Consider the following 18,236-nt stretch of genomic DNA (forward strand, 5'->3'; position numbering starts at 1 on the left):
TGATATTGCCCTGTTACAAGAAGTTCTAATTTCGGATTTGGTAATTCCCGGTTTTGTCAGTTACATAAATGTGTCTCCCGAAACAAGTGTTGGAACAGCTATTTTGGTAAGGGAAGGGATTACAGTAAGCGAGGTGGAACGACTGGAATCCGGAAGGGGAATAGGACTAAATATCTATGATGTGACTATCATCAACTTGTACGCCCCTTCAGGAAGTTCTCATCGAGCTGACAGGGCACGTTTCTTCAAAGACGACTTGATATACTTGTTAAGGAAATCACCAAGACAGTTATTACTTGGAGGTGATTTTAATTGTGTATTAAATCGAAAAGATCAGTTACCTAATTTTAATTTCTCAAGTGAACTAAAACAATTAGTTACTGGTTTAGAATTAAAGGATATATGGGAAATCAAATACCCCTCCATTGTTGAGTTCACTTATGTCACGGCAGCATCACGTAGCAGGATTGATAGACTATATATTTCTAAAAATCTTGTAACTTCCGTGACAAAAGTAGAAACCATTCCTACGTACTTTTCAGACCATTCAAGTGTCTTAGCTTGCATAAATCTAACAAGACAGCCGGTTCGCCGATTCAAGAATCAGTGGAATTTGAACACTTCCTTGTTAGTTAATCATGATTTAGAAGATCTGATTAAAGAAACATGGGCAATATGCCTGCGAGCCCGTAGTAGATATGCCACTGCTATTGACTGGTGGGTTAAAATGGCAAAGCCAAAGTTGAGGAAAGTTCTTATTCAATACAGTGCCCAGAGCGCAAGGGAAATGAAATGCACTATAGAGTATTACTATTCCGTTTTGAGAGATCTATATGATCAAGTCTCAGCAGGTTCCTCACTTCGGATAGCAGACATCAAAAAAGTCAAAGCCAAGTTACTTAATATCAAGAGAAGTCAAATGGAAGGGTTGAAAATAAAATCGAAGGCAAATTCGGTGTCAGCAGATGAAACTACTTCCCTATATCATTTAGTGAAGCATACGAAAAACGGGAGAAGGACTTTTATTGAAGAAATTCGAACAAAACACGGCACGATTCTCAGAAACCAGCAGGATATCATGGACGAGATTTCTCGCTATTATTGCGAGCTATATTCTGTACATCAAAGTAGTGATGCTTCCTTGGAAGAATTCCTTGACATCCTAGCCCCACAGCTGACAGAAGATGACAACGAAAATTTTCTCGAGGTTGTCAGTGAAGAAGACGTGTATGAGACTCTGTGCGCCTCGCCATCAAAAAAATCCCCAGGACCGGATGGTCTGCCAGCAGAATTTTACATCCGTTACTGGCCAATAATGGGTGCGAAAATCACGGACATTGTAAATGAGGTTATTCAGGGTAAAATGATTCCGGCTGAGTTTAAGGAGAGTAAAATTGTTCTGGTGCCAAAAAATAATGGAAACAAAGATTTAAATAATTTTCGTCCAATTTCACTGCTGAATTCTGATTATAAATTAATAGCTAGAATAATAAACAAGAGAATTTCATGCCTTACAGATAAAATTATTAGTCAACATCAGAACTGTGCGCAAGGCAGAACCATTTTTCAAAATCTAGCGGAATTCAGGGATATCATTGCAATAACTTCTGTAACAAACATAAAGTGTGCTTTATTGTTTTTAGATTTATATAAGGCGTTCGATGTAGTAAACCATGAATATCTTCTACAGACATTGAAGAAAATAGGTTTCAACGATAGGGTTATACAGTTGATTAAGAACATAGCAACTGGAATAAATGCTAAAATAGCGGTGAATTGTCAACAATCCAGGCCGATGCAAATACAACGAGGTGTTCCTCAAGGAAGTCCTCTGTCCATGTCGCTCTTCGCAATTTCGCTGGAACCTTTCGTCCGACATGTCCACGCTACATTAAAAGGCTTAACATTATCAGGAAACAAAACAGTTATAAGAGCCTATGCTGACGATATAGGGGTCATTATAAGGAATAATGACGAGGTAACCACGCTAGCAACAGTGATTGATTCGTACTGTAGAGTATCTGGAGCCAATGCAAACGGAAAAAAAAGTAAGATGTTAAATCTCAGAGGTTTTGATAATATCAACGTCGAGTGGGCAAACTTAGTCCGACAACATAAAACACTTGGGATCACCCTGACAGCATGCCCTATGAAAATGACGGCTTTAAATTGGAAAGTTGCAGCAGATAAAGTGCAAGGAGCCATTGTAGAGAATTTAACTCGATATATGAACCAAGTTCAAAGAACACAGTATATCAACTCATGCATCCTTGCTAAGGCTTATTATACTGCCCAGCTGTTTCCAATACCGAGAATGATAGCGAGGAGAATAATGTCCAAAATCACAAAATTTTTGTGGAGAGGTGAAGTGTTCAGAGTACCTGCTAAAGTAGCCACTTTAGATCCTAAAAATGGTGGACTAGGATTAACTGATATAACGGATAAAGCCTCTGCTCTTTTTATCAAAAGGCAAGTTAATTTAATAAGAGACTCGCGAGAAAGCATAACCAGCCAACTTTTCGACATCATTAAACCTCCAAGCCTGCTTCCCCTGATTGACGTGCAGAATATCAACAGTCGCTTACAGCACGTGAGGATTTTCTATGTTGAGTTTAGTTATGTCAGTGTCGAACTCAGGCAGTCCCGACACTTAACATCGAGAGCCATAATGCGGGAACGAAAGAAAAGCGAAGGAAGAAACAAAATAGAACGACAGTTTCCAAACATTGAGTGGACTGAGATTTGGAAAAACATTAGTTCTAATGTGCTCACGTCTAATATAAAAACGTCATGGTACAAGACTGTTAACAACATAGTTAGTACCAATGAAAGACTGCACGCAATCGGACTCTGTGAAACAAATTTATGTCAACAATGTCATCTAGTTGACACAGTAATTCATCGATATACTTGCGGTGGTCACATGAATAGTTGGAAGTGGATCCGGGAGCAAATAGCTCTGATTACAAGAACATCCCCTGAGTATATATCGCTGTCACTGATACACAGGCCTGAAGCACGCTATTTCCCAGAAGCAAAAAATAACGCTGTGTACTGGTTGCTGGGAAATTTTGTTAACTATGTCCTTAACAAATTAGGATCCGATAGCATCATAGAGTTCAAGGTACACATGCTGTGTGAGTTCCACAAAATTAGAAGCTATTCGAATCACAAGAAAAAGTTCGGTAATATGCTAAAAATTGTATTTGAAAGAATGGGCATTGGTTAATATAAAAAAGAAGACTGTGTTGACAGTGATGTATTGTAGTTACCTTAAGGATACTATTTAAGATTTTACAGTATATTTATGATGTGTGCTTTCTCTACTTCAGAGAGTAGTTTTTTGAAATTTATAATCTAATGTACAGAACTTATGTGACATTGAGATTGTGTGTCTAATAGTGCCAAACACAAATCATGAAAGGTGCATTATTGGCTTACACTAGAAATTTGGAAATAGACAGTTTTTATAGAAATCTCCTTATCGATTGGTTAAAACCATAAGATGCTATCCGATAAATGTAATATTCAATGGCTGGCACATTGCCCTGTTCATTTTTGCAGTGAAAGACTGATTATATAGATCTGATCACTTCAAATACTTAGATTCAATTAATGTCCAGAAAGTGTAGTTGGAAGGCTAGTCAACTTTATTATATATCTCCTTTCCGCCATTCTCAAGTATTTATGTTTAATTTAATTCTTTCTGGTGATTTAGTCAGTAACACAATCTTCTGTTGTCTTTCCTTAATGTCAGCGCAATTGAAATGATCAAACCGCTTTGTTTAAATAACTTCATGTATGTATAACTTAGTATGTATTTGCAATGTGTAACATTGTTTTTTTTAATAAAGGTTTTATAAAAAAAAAAAAATCTGGGTGGTAACGTGCTTGCCTCCCATGCAGTGGATCCGCGTTCGATTCCCGCTCGGGTTGGAGATTTTCTCCGCTTGTGGACTGGGTTTTGTGTTGTCGTCATCATCGTTTCATCTTTATCATCGGTCGCAAGTCGCCCAATGACTGAATTAAGACTTGCACTTGGCGGCCGAACCCGAATGGGGCCTCCCAGCCAACCATTCATACGATCATTTCATTTATTACATCTACAGCAATCCACCTCTACATCTGGAAACAATCAGGCAGCTTTTCCGCAAACTGGAATAGAGGACGTGGTCATACTCTAAAATAAAAAGTTCTTTTCTAGCTTTTTTTCTACTTTGTCTATTTTTGAACTCTGGATGCCAGAAGTTAAGAAGCGCTTCATCTGTTTCGTACTTTTTATTAATTTTTTAGTTGTTGGAACACTAATTCCGTTAATTAAATTATTCAAAAATAAAAATACTTTTTACTGCAATGTAATGAACATTTATTTACCTTCTCATATTCCCCCTTCCGTGCTTTATGAATCGCTGTGTTGCAAACTAGAGTAGCTCCCTCTGTATTAGGAAATCGCAGTGTCATAATTTGCCTGTCTTCTGCACGTACAGCATTTCTCAAGAGAGTGTTCTGTTTGGTAATACGAGAAGCCACTTTACTGAGCAAATACTTATCATCAATTCGTAAGTAATTTATCTATTAAGATTTGACTTGCTCCACCTGCAGCTCTCATAACGAATACACTTCATTCTGGAAACATCCCCCAGGCTGTGGCTAAGCCATGTCTCCGCAATATCCTTTCTTTCAGGAGTGCTAGTTCTGCTAGGTTCGTAGGAGAGCTTCTGTAAACTTTGGAAGGTAGGAGACGAGATACTGGCAAGAGGTAAGGCTGTGAGGACGGGGCGTGAGTCGTGCTTGGGTAGCTCAGATGGTATGGCACTTGACCGCGAAAGAGAAAGGTCCCGAGTTCGAGTCTCGGTCCGGCACACAGTTTTAATCTGCCAGGAAGTTTCATATCAGCGCACACTCCGCTGCAGAGTGAAAATCTCATTCTGAAGACAGCTGCAGTTGCATTTGAGAGAATTCTTAAGTTTTGGATTCCATTAAAACAATTTCTTGATGCCAAAGACATGACTCCTATAATAATTTCAGATTTTTTTCAGTAGCTCGTTCAGTGAAATTTATTTCATATTTTTGCAGTCAGACTTGGTTCTGTAAGTAAAAATATAAAAAGTATGGACAGAATAAAGTCTCATTAATTGAAATAAGAAATGTATCCATCGACAATAAAAAAAATGTCTGAATGGAAGGAATTTTATTGGTATAAAAACAAAGATGAATTTTAATAAAAACAAGGAATGAGATCCATAACCAATAAATAATCTGATTTCGAAATCTGAAGAAGTGCCAATAGCTTTTTATAACAACATTTGATTACTTAGAGAAATGGGCTATTTCTTTTAAAAAATTCAAGTATTTGAATGGAAGGTGGGGCATGATTGAAAAAGCAATTATATATCTGACTAAAAGTGGTGGGAATATTTCAGGTGACAATTTTTTTCAAGAATATATGTATCTGAAGAGCTTTTTAAGAACGAAGTGTGACTGGGAAGAATGCAAGTCTAAACAGTCACTGGAAGCAAGGTAAATTTACTTTCTTAAGGAAAACGAAAATCCTGAACACAAATGTCAATTGCTAAAATTACGCATGTATTTGTTTTCTATTCCCACACACAACATCACTGTGGAAAGAGCATTTTCACTAATGTCTGCCCAGTTGACTGATGAAAAAAATCGACTGCTCCCAGGGACTGTGGAATCAATCTTATGGTGCCAGTTTAACTATAAATTGAGGTTTGCTTTGAGTTTTGTAATTACATAAAGGAAAAGAAATCGATGGAAAAGGTGAAGTCTTCCGAAAAGTGTGGTGTACCAACTACTTCTGCCCAATAAGTTCCATGTAATTGTGTTCTAAATAAAGAGTAATCATATTAAATAAATGTTTTACTTCATTTCTATATTTCAATCTCAGATTGTTCCGACGAGGTCCCAGCTAGATTTGGCAACCCTACTTTTGATGAAGGAGAATTAGCCCTAGCCAATGCATCTGTGGCATGACCTTCAGGACACCCCTGTCGTTCAACTAAGGCCTACAGGAAAGACAGGCCACGGGGCGTGCAACAGAAAGGTAAGCCCGAGCACACTCGCTCACTCAGCTCAGCAAACGAAATGTGTTTCTAAACCTGTTAACACATATTTGGATATTTATGTACAAATGAGAATTACATATTGACCTAAAATTTTGCAGTATTCTGTATGTAATATTAATGCTTGATTTAAATGACAACAGCTTGTTTACAGTGTTCATCCTCTATTGCTTAATACTCCTAATTTCATGCAAGATGTAGTGCCGCATGCAAAAATAAACATTTTGACATGATTTTAGTTTTATTGCACTTAGTACAGCCATGGCAAACTAGAAGTAGACCTATGAACTTCCAGTCGCTGAATAATCAGTAAGACTCAATTATAGCAGATACCAGCTGATGATGCAATTATTGTTTGTGTAAAAATACCCAGTTACGAGTTAATGTAAACTTAGAACATATTCTGAGCTCAAACATAATGAGATATCTTGAACAGAATGACCTTCTCAATGCCAACCAGCGTGGATTTCGAAAACACCGATCATGAGAAACCCAACTCGCACGTCTCTCATATGGCATACTGAAAGCTTTGGATCAAGGCAGTCAGGTAGATGCAGTGTTTTTTTGTTTCTGAGAAGCATTTGACTCAGTATTGCACCAACACTTATTGTCAAAACTACGATTATACCGGTTATCAAGTGAAATTTGTGAAAGGATTGAGGACTTTTTGGTAGGGGGGACACAGCGTGTTATCCTGGATGGAGAGTCATCAATAGTAAAATCAGGCATTTTGCAGTTGATGCTGTTATCTACAATGAAGTGCTACCTGAAAGAAACTGCAATTTATATTGAGTCAGATCTTGATAAGATTTCAAAGTGCTGTAGAGATTGGCAACTTTTTCTAAATGTTTCGAAATGTAAAATTGTGCACTTCACAAAGTGAAAGAACGTAGTATCCTATGACTATCAATAAATCACTGCTGCAATTGGCCAGCTCTTACAAATACTTGACCATAGTACTTTGTAGGTATATGAAGTGGAATGATCACATAGCTGTGGGTAAAGCAGCAGTAGACTTCAGTTTATTGTTAGAATACTGGAGAAGTACAGTCAGTTTACAAATGTTATTGCTGACAAATCACTCATGCGACAGGTTTTAGAACATTACTGAAGTGTGTGGGACCTGTACCAGACTGGACAAACAGGGGATATTGAATGTGTACAAAGAAGGGTACCATGTATCGTTACAGGTTTGTTTAATCCATGGGAGAGTGTCACAGAGATACTGAAGGAATTTAATTGGAAGACTTTTAAAGACAGGCAAACTATCCCAAGAAAGTCTATTAACAAAGTTTCAAGAATCACCTTTAAATCATTACTCTAGGAATATACCACAACCCCTTATATATCATTCACATAGGGATCATGAGGAATAATTACTGCTTGCTTAGAGGCATTCAAAGAATCATTCCTCCCAAATTCCATACGTGAATAGAATAAGAAGAAACCCTAATAACTGGTACATGCACCTCACGGTGGTTTGCAGAGTATAGATATAAATGTAGATGTAACAGGTTTATAAATTCAGTTTGTCTACTGAGCTGAGCGAGCGAGGGAGCTCAGGCCTAACATGGAGATATATGTGCCATGGCCTGTCTTTCTCACGGACCTTGCGTTTGACAATGTGCATTAATTTCCTTACACTGAAGCCAAGTTCTGTGCCACAACAGCGCTGTGCAGCCCAACACTAACTGTGGGCACTGTAATATTCATTTTACATGTGAATCACATCAAATAGAATATATGGTGTTTCCAGAAAGTAATGTGTTGCATTTTTTGTGCATCGACAATATATTCCAGAGCGGCTGGACTGGTTGGGGAGGGTGGGGTAGGAAGATCCTTAGCTTTCCACCAGTAGGCTGCTCATTTGTCTCCGTTCTCTTGGAGGTTAAGGGCAGCTTCTTCTCTGAACCTCTGAGTAGTGGTCACGTTGAACTTACAATGAAGGAAACTTTAGAGCAACGCTATGTGATAACAATTTGCGTGAAGCTCAAACAATACCCACTGAAAGCTTTTGGAATGCTTAAGGAAGCCCTTGGGGACGACTGCCTTTCCAGATCACAGTTGAATTGCTGGCACAAGATGTTTAGAGGAGGTCAGGAAGAGGTCACTGACGAGATCGCGGAGGATGCCCGTCAACAATGCGAGCAGATGACTATGTGATTTGTGTGCACCATTTACTGATTAAAGACCGACGAATGAGTGCATGGTTGAAGTCAGGATTACTGGACTTGCTGAAAATGGTTTTCATTAGATTGTATCAGAAGACTGACCTGGTGGAACGTTTTCATAAAACTTGTGCTGAGAGTTTTGACCAATGTGCAAAAGCAGCAGATGTGGGAGTGTGTGGAGAGTGCAAGCAACTCTGTGAAGATTATCCAAATTTCTCACACAACATGATCTCTTGGGATAAGTCATAGGTCTTTCAGTGGCTGTGATCGCCGTCCCACCTTAAAGACACTCATTGCTCCTTGGATCGACATCGCGTGCAAATAAAGTTACAGATCCATACAATATTTGTGCTCTCCTATAGTGAACCACATCCAGCAGGTAGGTTAAAGTGGAGGGTAAGGGGGGAGGGTGGATGCTACTTAACATTGGAGCTGGTTTGCTTAGACATAGTGGTTCCTGAGTGGAAAGCCACTGTGTTCAAAATTTATTTTAACACAAAAGCAAATGGTACATACATTGTTACTTGAGCAACACAGGAAAAGACATTGCCAATTAAAATATTTCTTTCCAATAAAACCAAGGATATTCACTTTTAATTCCAGAGAACAGTACAATTAGAGTTCTGATGTTAGAAAATACGATTCTAATTAAATCTGTGGTTGTATTAAATTTCTTAACTCAAGTGAATTCTGGGAAGTTACCCTTTTCTGAAAAGAATCTAAGTGCATTAATTCCATGTAACCCTACAAATTTCATTACCCCCAATGGCCGTAACTGGCCAGTAAAGCAGATAAATTCAAAAGTAAAAGAAAAAATTATATAACATTGAACAAGTGACTATTACTGACCAATAAACAATACAAAACATAACTGAGGTAACACCTGTGACAACATAGTAGGATCAACATATGATAATACAAACTGTATTAAGCAAGAGTCGCCATGACTGAAAAAAAATTAGAATAAATGTTCAGGAAAAATATCATAGCACTAAGCAAGCAGCCATAACTGACCAATAAAACAGTTGGATCAAATATTTAAAGAAAATATGAGCGTGTGCAGATTATTAAGGATTGGTTTGGTACAGACCTTCTGTTACCATCCTAAATCAAATGGAACACTGAACTATAACGGATTTCCTGAGATGCTATATCAATAGAGCTAAATCAAACTGGGATGAAAGGCTTCAATTTGTGGTATTTGTATAGAACACCACAACCCACAGTACCACGAATTATACAACACATGTTGTTTCTTTGTAGGGTGTGTGACATATTGGGTATGTTGCAAAGAGATTACGTAGGTGTTATGTCTAATTATGATGATTATATACTGAAACTGAAGGACAAAATGTGATACGTGCACCAGTATGCCAGGCATTATAATAAACAGTGTAAAAAGAAGAATAAAGAGTACCACCCTAGAAACTAGAATCTGAAAGATTTAAGTTCTATTTATGATGAAAGCATCAGACATGGCATAAGCTAGACACATAGTGGTGTAGCACAAAGGACAAAAAGCCCAAAGATACTCATTTGTTTAATGAGAAAAAAATACTAAAATTGCATGCCAACATGTTAAAGGAGTTCTACTGAAATAAAGCTATTTCTTGAATTTCAGATAAGTAAAACTGGTGGGATTTTATTATACAGAAGTTTCCTTAATCGCCAGGCTTATATTATGATGGTATTTACAAGGTACAAATCTACAGTGTGATGTGGAAAATCGTCAGTTACATTAATCCAGGAGAACTTGGAAAAACTGATGAGACAGAGATACTGTCACTTCTATCCATAGGATATTGCAAACAAAAGTTAAAAAGTTTGGATCTCAGCAAGTTGTCTTAAGAGAGAGTCTCCATTCCTTCCAAACTAATTATGTAAGTGTAGACCACATATGGCTCAAATTCAAATATACAATATCGACAGCAATAGATAGATCCATACTGCATAAGTTAATAAGAGACAGGACTGATCCACCATGGTACACAAAACACGTCACAACCCTGTTGCAGAAGCAACACAAAAAGCATGCCAAATTCAGAAGAACGCAAAATCCCCAAGACTGGCTAAGTTTCACGGAAGCTCGACATTTAGTGCGGACGTCAATGCGAGATGCTTTTAATAATTTCCACAATGAAACATTGTCTCAGAATATGATAGAAAACCCAAAGAGATTATGGTCGTATGTAAAGTACACCAGTGGCAAAAAACAGTCAATACCGTCACTGCACGATAGCAATGTAAATGTTACCAATGATGGTGCCACTAAAGCGGAGTTACTAAATACAGTTTTCCGTAATTCCTTCACGAAAGAAGACGAAGTAAATATTCCAGAATTCGAAACCAGAACAACTGTTAGCATGAGTGACATAAAAGTAGATATCTTAGGTGTTGCGAAACAACTCAAATCACTTAAGAGCGGCAAGTCTTCCGGTCCAGATAGTATAGCAATCAGGTTCCTTTCAGAGTATGCAGACACAATAGCGCCTTTCTTAGCAATCATATACACTCGCTCACTTGACTAAAGGTCTGTTCCTAAAGACTGGAAAGTAGCACAGATCACACCAATATTCAAGAAATGAAATAGGAGTAACCCATTGAATTACAGACCCATATCACTGACCTCAATTTGCAGTAGGATTTTGGAGTATATAATGTACTCGAACATTATGAATCACCTTGAAGAAAATGACTTATTGATACATAACCAACATGGATACAGAAAATATCGTTCTTGTGCAACACTTCGCCTAAAGTAATGAGTGCTGTCGACAAGGGATCACAGATTGATTCCATATTCCTAGATTTCCAGAAGGCTTTTGATACCGTTCCTCACGAACGACTATTAATCAAATTGCGTGCATATGGAGTATCGTCTCAGTTGTGTGACTGGATTCGTGATTTCCTCTCATAGAGGTCACAGTTCATAGTGATAGCCAGTAAGTCATCGAGTAGAGAAGAATTGATATCAGGCGTTCCTCAAGGTAATTTCGTAGGCCCTCTGCTGTTCCTCATTTATACACTCCTGGAAATTGAAATAAGAACACCGTGAATTCATTGTCCCAGGAAGGGGAAACTTTATTGACACATTCCTGGGGTCAGATACATCACATGATCACACTGACAGAACCACAGGCACATAGACACAGGCAACAGAGCATGCACAATGTCGGCACTAGTACAGTGTATATCCACCTTTCGCAGCAATGCAGGCTGCTATTCTCCCATGGAGACGATCGTAGAGATGCTGGATGTAGTCCTGTGGAATGGCTTGCCATGCCATTTCCACCTGGCGCCTCAGTTGGATCAGCGTTCGTGCTGGACGTGCAGACCGCGTGAGACGACGCTTCATTCAGTCCCAAACATGCTCAATGGGGGACAGATCCGGAGATCTTGCTGGCCAGGGTAGTTGACTTACACCTTCTAGAGCACGTTGGGTGGCACGGGATACATGCGGACGTGCATTGTCCTGTTGGAACAGCAAGTTCCCTTGCCGGTCTAGGAATGGTAGAACGATGGGTTCGATGACGGTTTGGATGTACCGTGCACTATTCAGTGTCCCCTCGACGATCACCAGTGGTGTACGGCCAGTGTAGGAGATCGCTCCCCACACCATGATGCCGGGTGTTGGCCCTGTGTGCCTCGGTCGTATGCAGTCCTGATTGTGGCGCTCACCTGCACGGCGCCAAACACGCATACGACCATCATTGGCACCAAGGCAGAAGCGACTCTCATCGCTGAAGACGACACGTCTCCATTCGTCCCTCCATTCACGCCTGTCGCGACACCACTGGAGGCGGGCTGCACGATGTTGGGGCGTGAGCGGAAGACGGCCTAACGGTGTGCGGGGCCGTAGCCCAGCTTCATGGAGACGGTTGCGAATGGTCCTCGCCGATACCCCAGGAGCAACAGTGTCCCTAATTTGCTGGGAAGTGGCGGTGCGGTCCCCTACGGCACTGCATAGGATCCTACGGTCTTGGCGTGCATCCGTGCGTCGCTGCGGTCTGGTCCCAGCTCGACGGGCACGTGCACCTTCCGCCGACCACTGGCGACAACATCGATGTACTGTGGAGACCTCACGCCCCACGTGTTGAGCAATTCGGCGGTACGTCCACCCGGCCTCCCGCATGCCCACTATACGCCCTCGCTCAAAGTCCGTCAACTGCACATACGGTTCACGTCCACGCTTTCGCGGCATGCTACCAGTGTTAAAGACTGCGATGGAGCTCCGTATGCCACGGCAAACTGGCTGACACTGACGGCGGCGGTGCACAAATGCTGCGCAGCTAGCGCCATTCGACGGCCAACACCGCGGTTCCTGGTGTGTCCGCTGTGCCGTGCGTGTGATCATTGCTTGTACAGCCCTCTCGCAGTGTCCGGAGAAAGTATGGTGGGTCTGACACACCGGTGTCAATGTGTTCTTTTTTCCATTTCCAGGAGTGTATAAATGATGTAGGTGATAATCTGAGCAGCCCCCTTGGTTTGTTTGCAGATGACGCTGTAATCTACCGTCTGGTAAAATCATCACACAATCACTTCCAATTACAAAATGATCTAGAGAGAATTTCTGTGTGGTGCGAAAAGTCGCAATTAGCACTAAACAATGGAAAGTGCAGGTCATCCACATGGGTACTAAAAGAAATCCGATAAATTTTGGGTATACGATAAATCGCGCCAATCTAAGAGCTGGCAATTCGACAAAATACCTAGGAATTACAATTACGAACAACTTAAATTGGAAAGACCACATAGATAATATTGTGGGGAAGGCGAAACAAAGACTGTGCTTTGTTGGCAGAACACTTAGATGATGCGTCATACCCACTAAAGAGACAGCCTACATTACACTTGTCTGCCCTCTGCTGGAATATTGCTGCGAAGTATGGGATCCTTACCCCATAGGATTGACGGAGGACATCAAAATAGTACAAAGAAGGGCAGCTCGTTTCGTGTTATCGCGCAACAGAGGTGAGAGTGTTACTGATATGATACGCGAGTGTGGTGGCAGTGACTGAAACGTAGGCGGTTTTCTTTGCAGCGAGATCTATTTACGAAATTTCAATCACCAACTTTCTCTTCCGAATGCGAAAATATTTTGTTGACACCCACCTACATCTATTTACGAAAATTCAATCACCAGCTTTCTCTTCCGAATGCGAAAATATTTTGTTGACACCCACCTACGTAGGGAGAAATGATCATCATAATAAAATAAGAGAAATCAGAGCTCGAACGACAAGATTTAGGTGTTCCTTTTTCCCGCCCCCCATTCGAGAGCGGAATGGTAGAGAAGTAGTATGAAAATGCTTCGATGAACCCTCTGCCAGGCACGTAAGTGTGAATTGCAGAGTAAACATGTAGATTGTTTTTAGTATATGTTATGGTGATTGGCGTATATGCCATAGTCTAATAAAATTGTGCTAACATTCTTGGTTGTGTTGTTGTCCAAATTACAACACAAGTAACGACAAGTGTGGGATTGTTCTCCGCACTGTTTTCAGTCTCCGGTTGGTCCTCCGATGTGTCTGCGATGTCTAACAGTGCTACTGACGTGCAGGTTGATCACCAAAGGGTTCCTACTGCGGCATTGCAGCATCTCAGCCGACAGCAGGAGGCGTTTGCCACAGTGCAACAAATCAAATCCAGGTATTGGAAACGATTGCCTCTGTTTTCGCTAGTTCGGGTCTATCTCAGTCTGCGTCGCCCGCCGTCTCACCCCTTCCACCTCCTGTTTTGCCTGTCGCTACCCAGTCATTTATCTCCCACCATTTCCAGCTGCAGTGAGTCTGCCAAAGAATGGGAAACTTATGAAAAAAGCATTTTTATTCTTTTGGATTGACTGATGTTACCTTACGCCATGCTTTCTTTTTTTCTTGGTTGTTGCTTCGGATGTATCAACTCCGTTGCTGGCCCTCCTGCAGCTTATGTCTTCACTCTCTTATAATAAACATGTGTGAACTTCTTTCGAAGTACTCTTGTAACCGGACGCTTGTCATTGTCGCTTGAGATGAGTTCTACCAGTGTTGTAAGAAACCGGAACATTCTTATAATACTTGTTCAGCTAGCTTCGCGGTTTAAGTCATTGTTGTCACTTTGTCACTGACATACATAAAGAGTCACAAGCCTCTCTGCTCACGTTCAAGCATACACACACTTGAACTCTTGCGCAATCATGCCATCTGCTTGTACAGTCCTGACGATTGCGCACATTTATCCTACACACTCTCATTTTGTCTTCACTGTTTTCAGTCTCCGGTTGGTCCTCCGATGTGTCTACGATGTCGTGTGGGACGCCATTTACGAAAGACAACTAATCTAAGACACGTGCAACATGACGCAACTGGCACCGATGTTTCACGTACGTCAGGCATTCGAAACGGTTCGTCGCGTATGCTTCCGATCACGTTATGTGTTTATGTGTCCCGAACTCGTCGGGGTCACCAGCAATGTTGCGTATTTGCAATGTATGGGACAGTACACTTATCCAGATAGTATACAAAATATTTTATTTGAGACTAAGGAATCACTAACAACTACAAAAAGTAAACATATATATCTGAACTTGTCACTGAACATAAATACTTCGAACATTGTGTGGTGTCACAACAATCATCGTTGCAACATCTGATCACCACACATAACTTATAAAACATGGTTCCTGCTATGTAAGGTAGTACGTTTATTTATTTATCAATTTATTTTTTTAGCCATCGGTGGACATTTTAAAATGAATGAATGTTGTCAGTTTGTGTACATTGATATATTTATACAGTTTGCTGTTACATATAGTTATACATTGTGACATATAAGTTAGTTACAAAGCTTATCAAAACGTTACATATAGTTAAATATTGTGAAACAAAAGTTATTTACAATCATTTTGCACTAAGGAGTTCACTTATAGTGTAAAAGAAGTGTTCCTGCAAAAACATTTTAAGATGTTTCCTAAAGCGGTACATGTTATCCGTTTCTTTTATTTTCTGTGGCACTTTATTATGTAGTTTTACACCTTCATACAGGCTATTTTGAGTCTTATGTTTATTCTTCCTGTCTAGGTGAAGACAGTGACTTGTACTATAGTTATGACAACTGCTATTAGTGCTATAATTTTCTATGTTTTTCTTGATGTACACTATGGTTTGGCATATAAATTCACAAGGAACAGTTAGAATTTCTAACGTTTTGAAAAGTTCTCTGCAGTGGGCCCGCTTACTGCTTTCCGTTATATTTCTTACTGCCCTCTTTTGCATTTTAAATACAATTTGTAAATTCTGAGCACTGTTTCCCCAGAAAATAATACCATAACTGATTACTGAATGAACATAACTAAAGTATACATTCTCAAACATTCAGCACTGCATTCTGATACAAGGATTCTAAGTGCATAACATGTTGTGGATATCTTTTTCGAGAGTTCCATAGCATGTTCATTCCACTTCATTTGGCTGTCAGTGTGCAACCATAAGAATTTAGTTGTAGGTACATCATCTATGGAGATGTTATCTAGTTTTAAATTTTAGGAACTCTGTTTTCTGTTCATTGTAAAGCATATTGTATTTGTTTTCTTTATGTTGAGAGTTACTTCGTTTTCCTGAGACCATTTATGAAAATCCCTCAGCACTTCAGTAAAATTTTCCAGCAATTGTGCTGGTGTCCTCCTGGTGATTACTATGTTGCAACAATACTGGGCCCAGTACAATTCCTTGAGGGACCCCAATATTGTGGATTAGATCTATGTTTCTCAATGTACTTTGATCCACTGGAGACATGTGTGATCTTTACTGACTGTACTCTGTTTTCTAGATATGAACGAAACCATTTGAGAACCACACCATCTATGGAGATGTTATCTAGTTTTAAATTTAAGGGACTCTGTTTTCTGTTCATTGTAAAGCATATTGTATTTGTTTTCTTTATGTTGAGAGTTACCTCGTTTTCCTGAGACCATTTATGAAAATCCCTCAGCACTTCAGTAAATTTTTCCAGCAATTGTGCTGGTGTCCTCCTGGTGATTACTATGTTGCAACAATACTGGGCCCAGTACAATTCCTTGAGGGACCCCAATATTGTGGATTAGATCTATGTTTCTCAATGTACTTTGATCCACTGGAGACATGTGTGATCTTTACTGACTGTACTCTGTTTTCTAGATATGAACGAAACCATTTGAGAACCACTCCCCTTACTCCTAGTGCCTCTAACTTGTGCGACAGCTTCTGGTGGTCAACTGTATCAAATGCCTTAGGCAGGTCTGGGAAAAGGCCATTTACGTAGCTGTTCTCATCTAGTGCCCCTAAAACTTTTTTTAAATTGTGCTGTTGCAAATTCTGTACCTCTACCAGACCGAAACCATGCTGGTCATTGCAGAGGAGGTTGAATTTACTTAGATAGCTCATCTGAGACAGTTGTAAAATTACCTCTAGGGCCATTTTAATTGTTTCACATTTTAATTTTACGTTACTACACTTTGTATAGCTAGTTTTTCTGTTTTGTCGACAACTTAGACAGTTGTAAAATTACCTCTAGGGCCATTTTAATCGTTTCGCATTTCTTGTTTACTTTACTACACTTTGCATAACTAGTTTTATTTTATTTTATCAACATTCTTCACATGGCGGGAGAGGTATCGAATGATAACGTGATTTGATTAGTTCTAGTGCTTTCTCTGGTGCTTTTCAGAGATGAGAGAAGGCTTCTGTGCGTTTTCGTTTACTGCGTTGGCGACACTGCTAACACCAAAAATCTTTGTTGAATCTGTTTTGAATATTGTGTTTATGGTTGGTGTGCGTGTGTGTGTTATGTTTGGTAAGAGTTAATTGGAGGCCAGGATAAGTCTATTACTGAAATTGTGGCTCAGAAGAAACCCCATACACACTACTTTCCATTTCCGGTGAGTCTCACAGGGTGTTTATTTAGGGAAAGTTAAGTAATTTTTAATGTTAATATCAGTTTGTAAGTACTTTTTTCATTTCGAATTTAATACGACAGCGCTCTCGGGCGCTGAATGGCAGTGTAAATAATAAATTCCCGGGTGTGAGAAAACATGGGGAAACAAGAAAAGTTGCCCAATTTGTAACTAAAATAGATTATTAATCGACTAATATAGCCATTTCTAATAGTGTCATTGCCGTTGGTCAATTAGAAAAGATTTTTGAAATTTCCATTTGCACGTGCGATACAAATTAATGGTATATTATCTCGTAAACAAAATTAAAACATGATAGAAATGATTACCGACGTTGTCAAACGTATAACTGTTGTTGTTGTTGTTGTTGTGGTGGTCTTCAGCCCAGAGACTGGTTTGATGCAGCTCTCCATGCTACTCTATCCTGTGCAAGCTTCTTCATGTCCCAGTACCTACTACAACTTACATCCTTCTGAATCTGTTTAGTGTATTCATCTCTAGGTCTCCCTCTACGATTTTTACCCTCCGCACTGCCCTCCACCACTAAATTGGTGATCCGTTGATGCCTCAGAATTTGTCCTACCAACCGATCCCTTCTTCTAGTCAAGGTATGCCACAAATTCCTCTTCTCCCCAATTCTATTCAATACCTCCTCATTAGTTATGTGATCTACCCATATAACCTTCAGCATTCTTCTGTAGCACCTCATTTCGAAAAGTTCTATTCTCTTTCTGTCTAAACTATTTATCGTCCATGTTTCACTTCCATACATGGCTACACACTATACAAATACTTTCAGAAACGACTTCCTGACACTTAAATCTATATTCGATGTTAACAAATTTCTCTTCTTCAAAAATGCTTTCCTTACCATTGCCAGTCTACATTTTATATCCTCTCTACTTTGACCATCATCAGTTATTTTGCTCCCCAAGTAGCAAAGCTCCTTTACTGCTCTATGTGTTTCATTTCCTAATCTAATTCCCTCAACATCACCCTACTTAATTCGACTACATTCCATTATCCTCATTTTAGTTTTTATTTTTTCTCCATGGATTTTAATTCCTACTCTGA

The 18,236-nt window shown here is 39.7% G+C and overlaps 1 protein-coding gene across 1 annotated transcript in view; it reads left to right on the plus strand.

The window, feature by feature from the left end:
- Nucleotides 1-17,011: 17,011 nt before the first annotated feature.
- The window catches only part of LOC124550626 (proline-rich protein 36-like), a 106,115-nt gene continuing 104,890 nt past the window's right edge, over nt 17,012-18,236 (plus strand). The window contains exon 1 of the mRNA XM_047125348.1: nt 17,012-17,147. The gene's annotated coding sequence lies outside the window, so the exon portion shown is untranslated. The remainder of the gene's footprint in view (nt 17,148-18,236) is intronic.

This window comes from Schistocerca americana, chromosome 9, assembly GCF_021461395.2.
Source record: "Schistocerca americana isolate TAMUIC-IGC-003095 chromosome 9, iqSchAmer2.1, whole genome shotgun sequence".
Classification (NCBI taxonomy): Eukaryota; Metazoa; Arthropoda; class Insecta; order Orthoptera; family Acrididae; genus Schistocerca; species Schistocerca americana.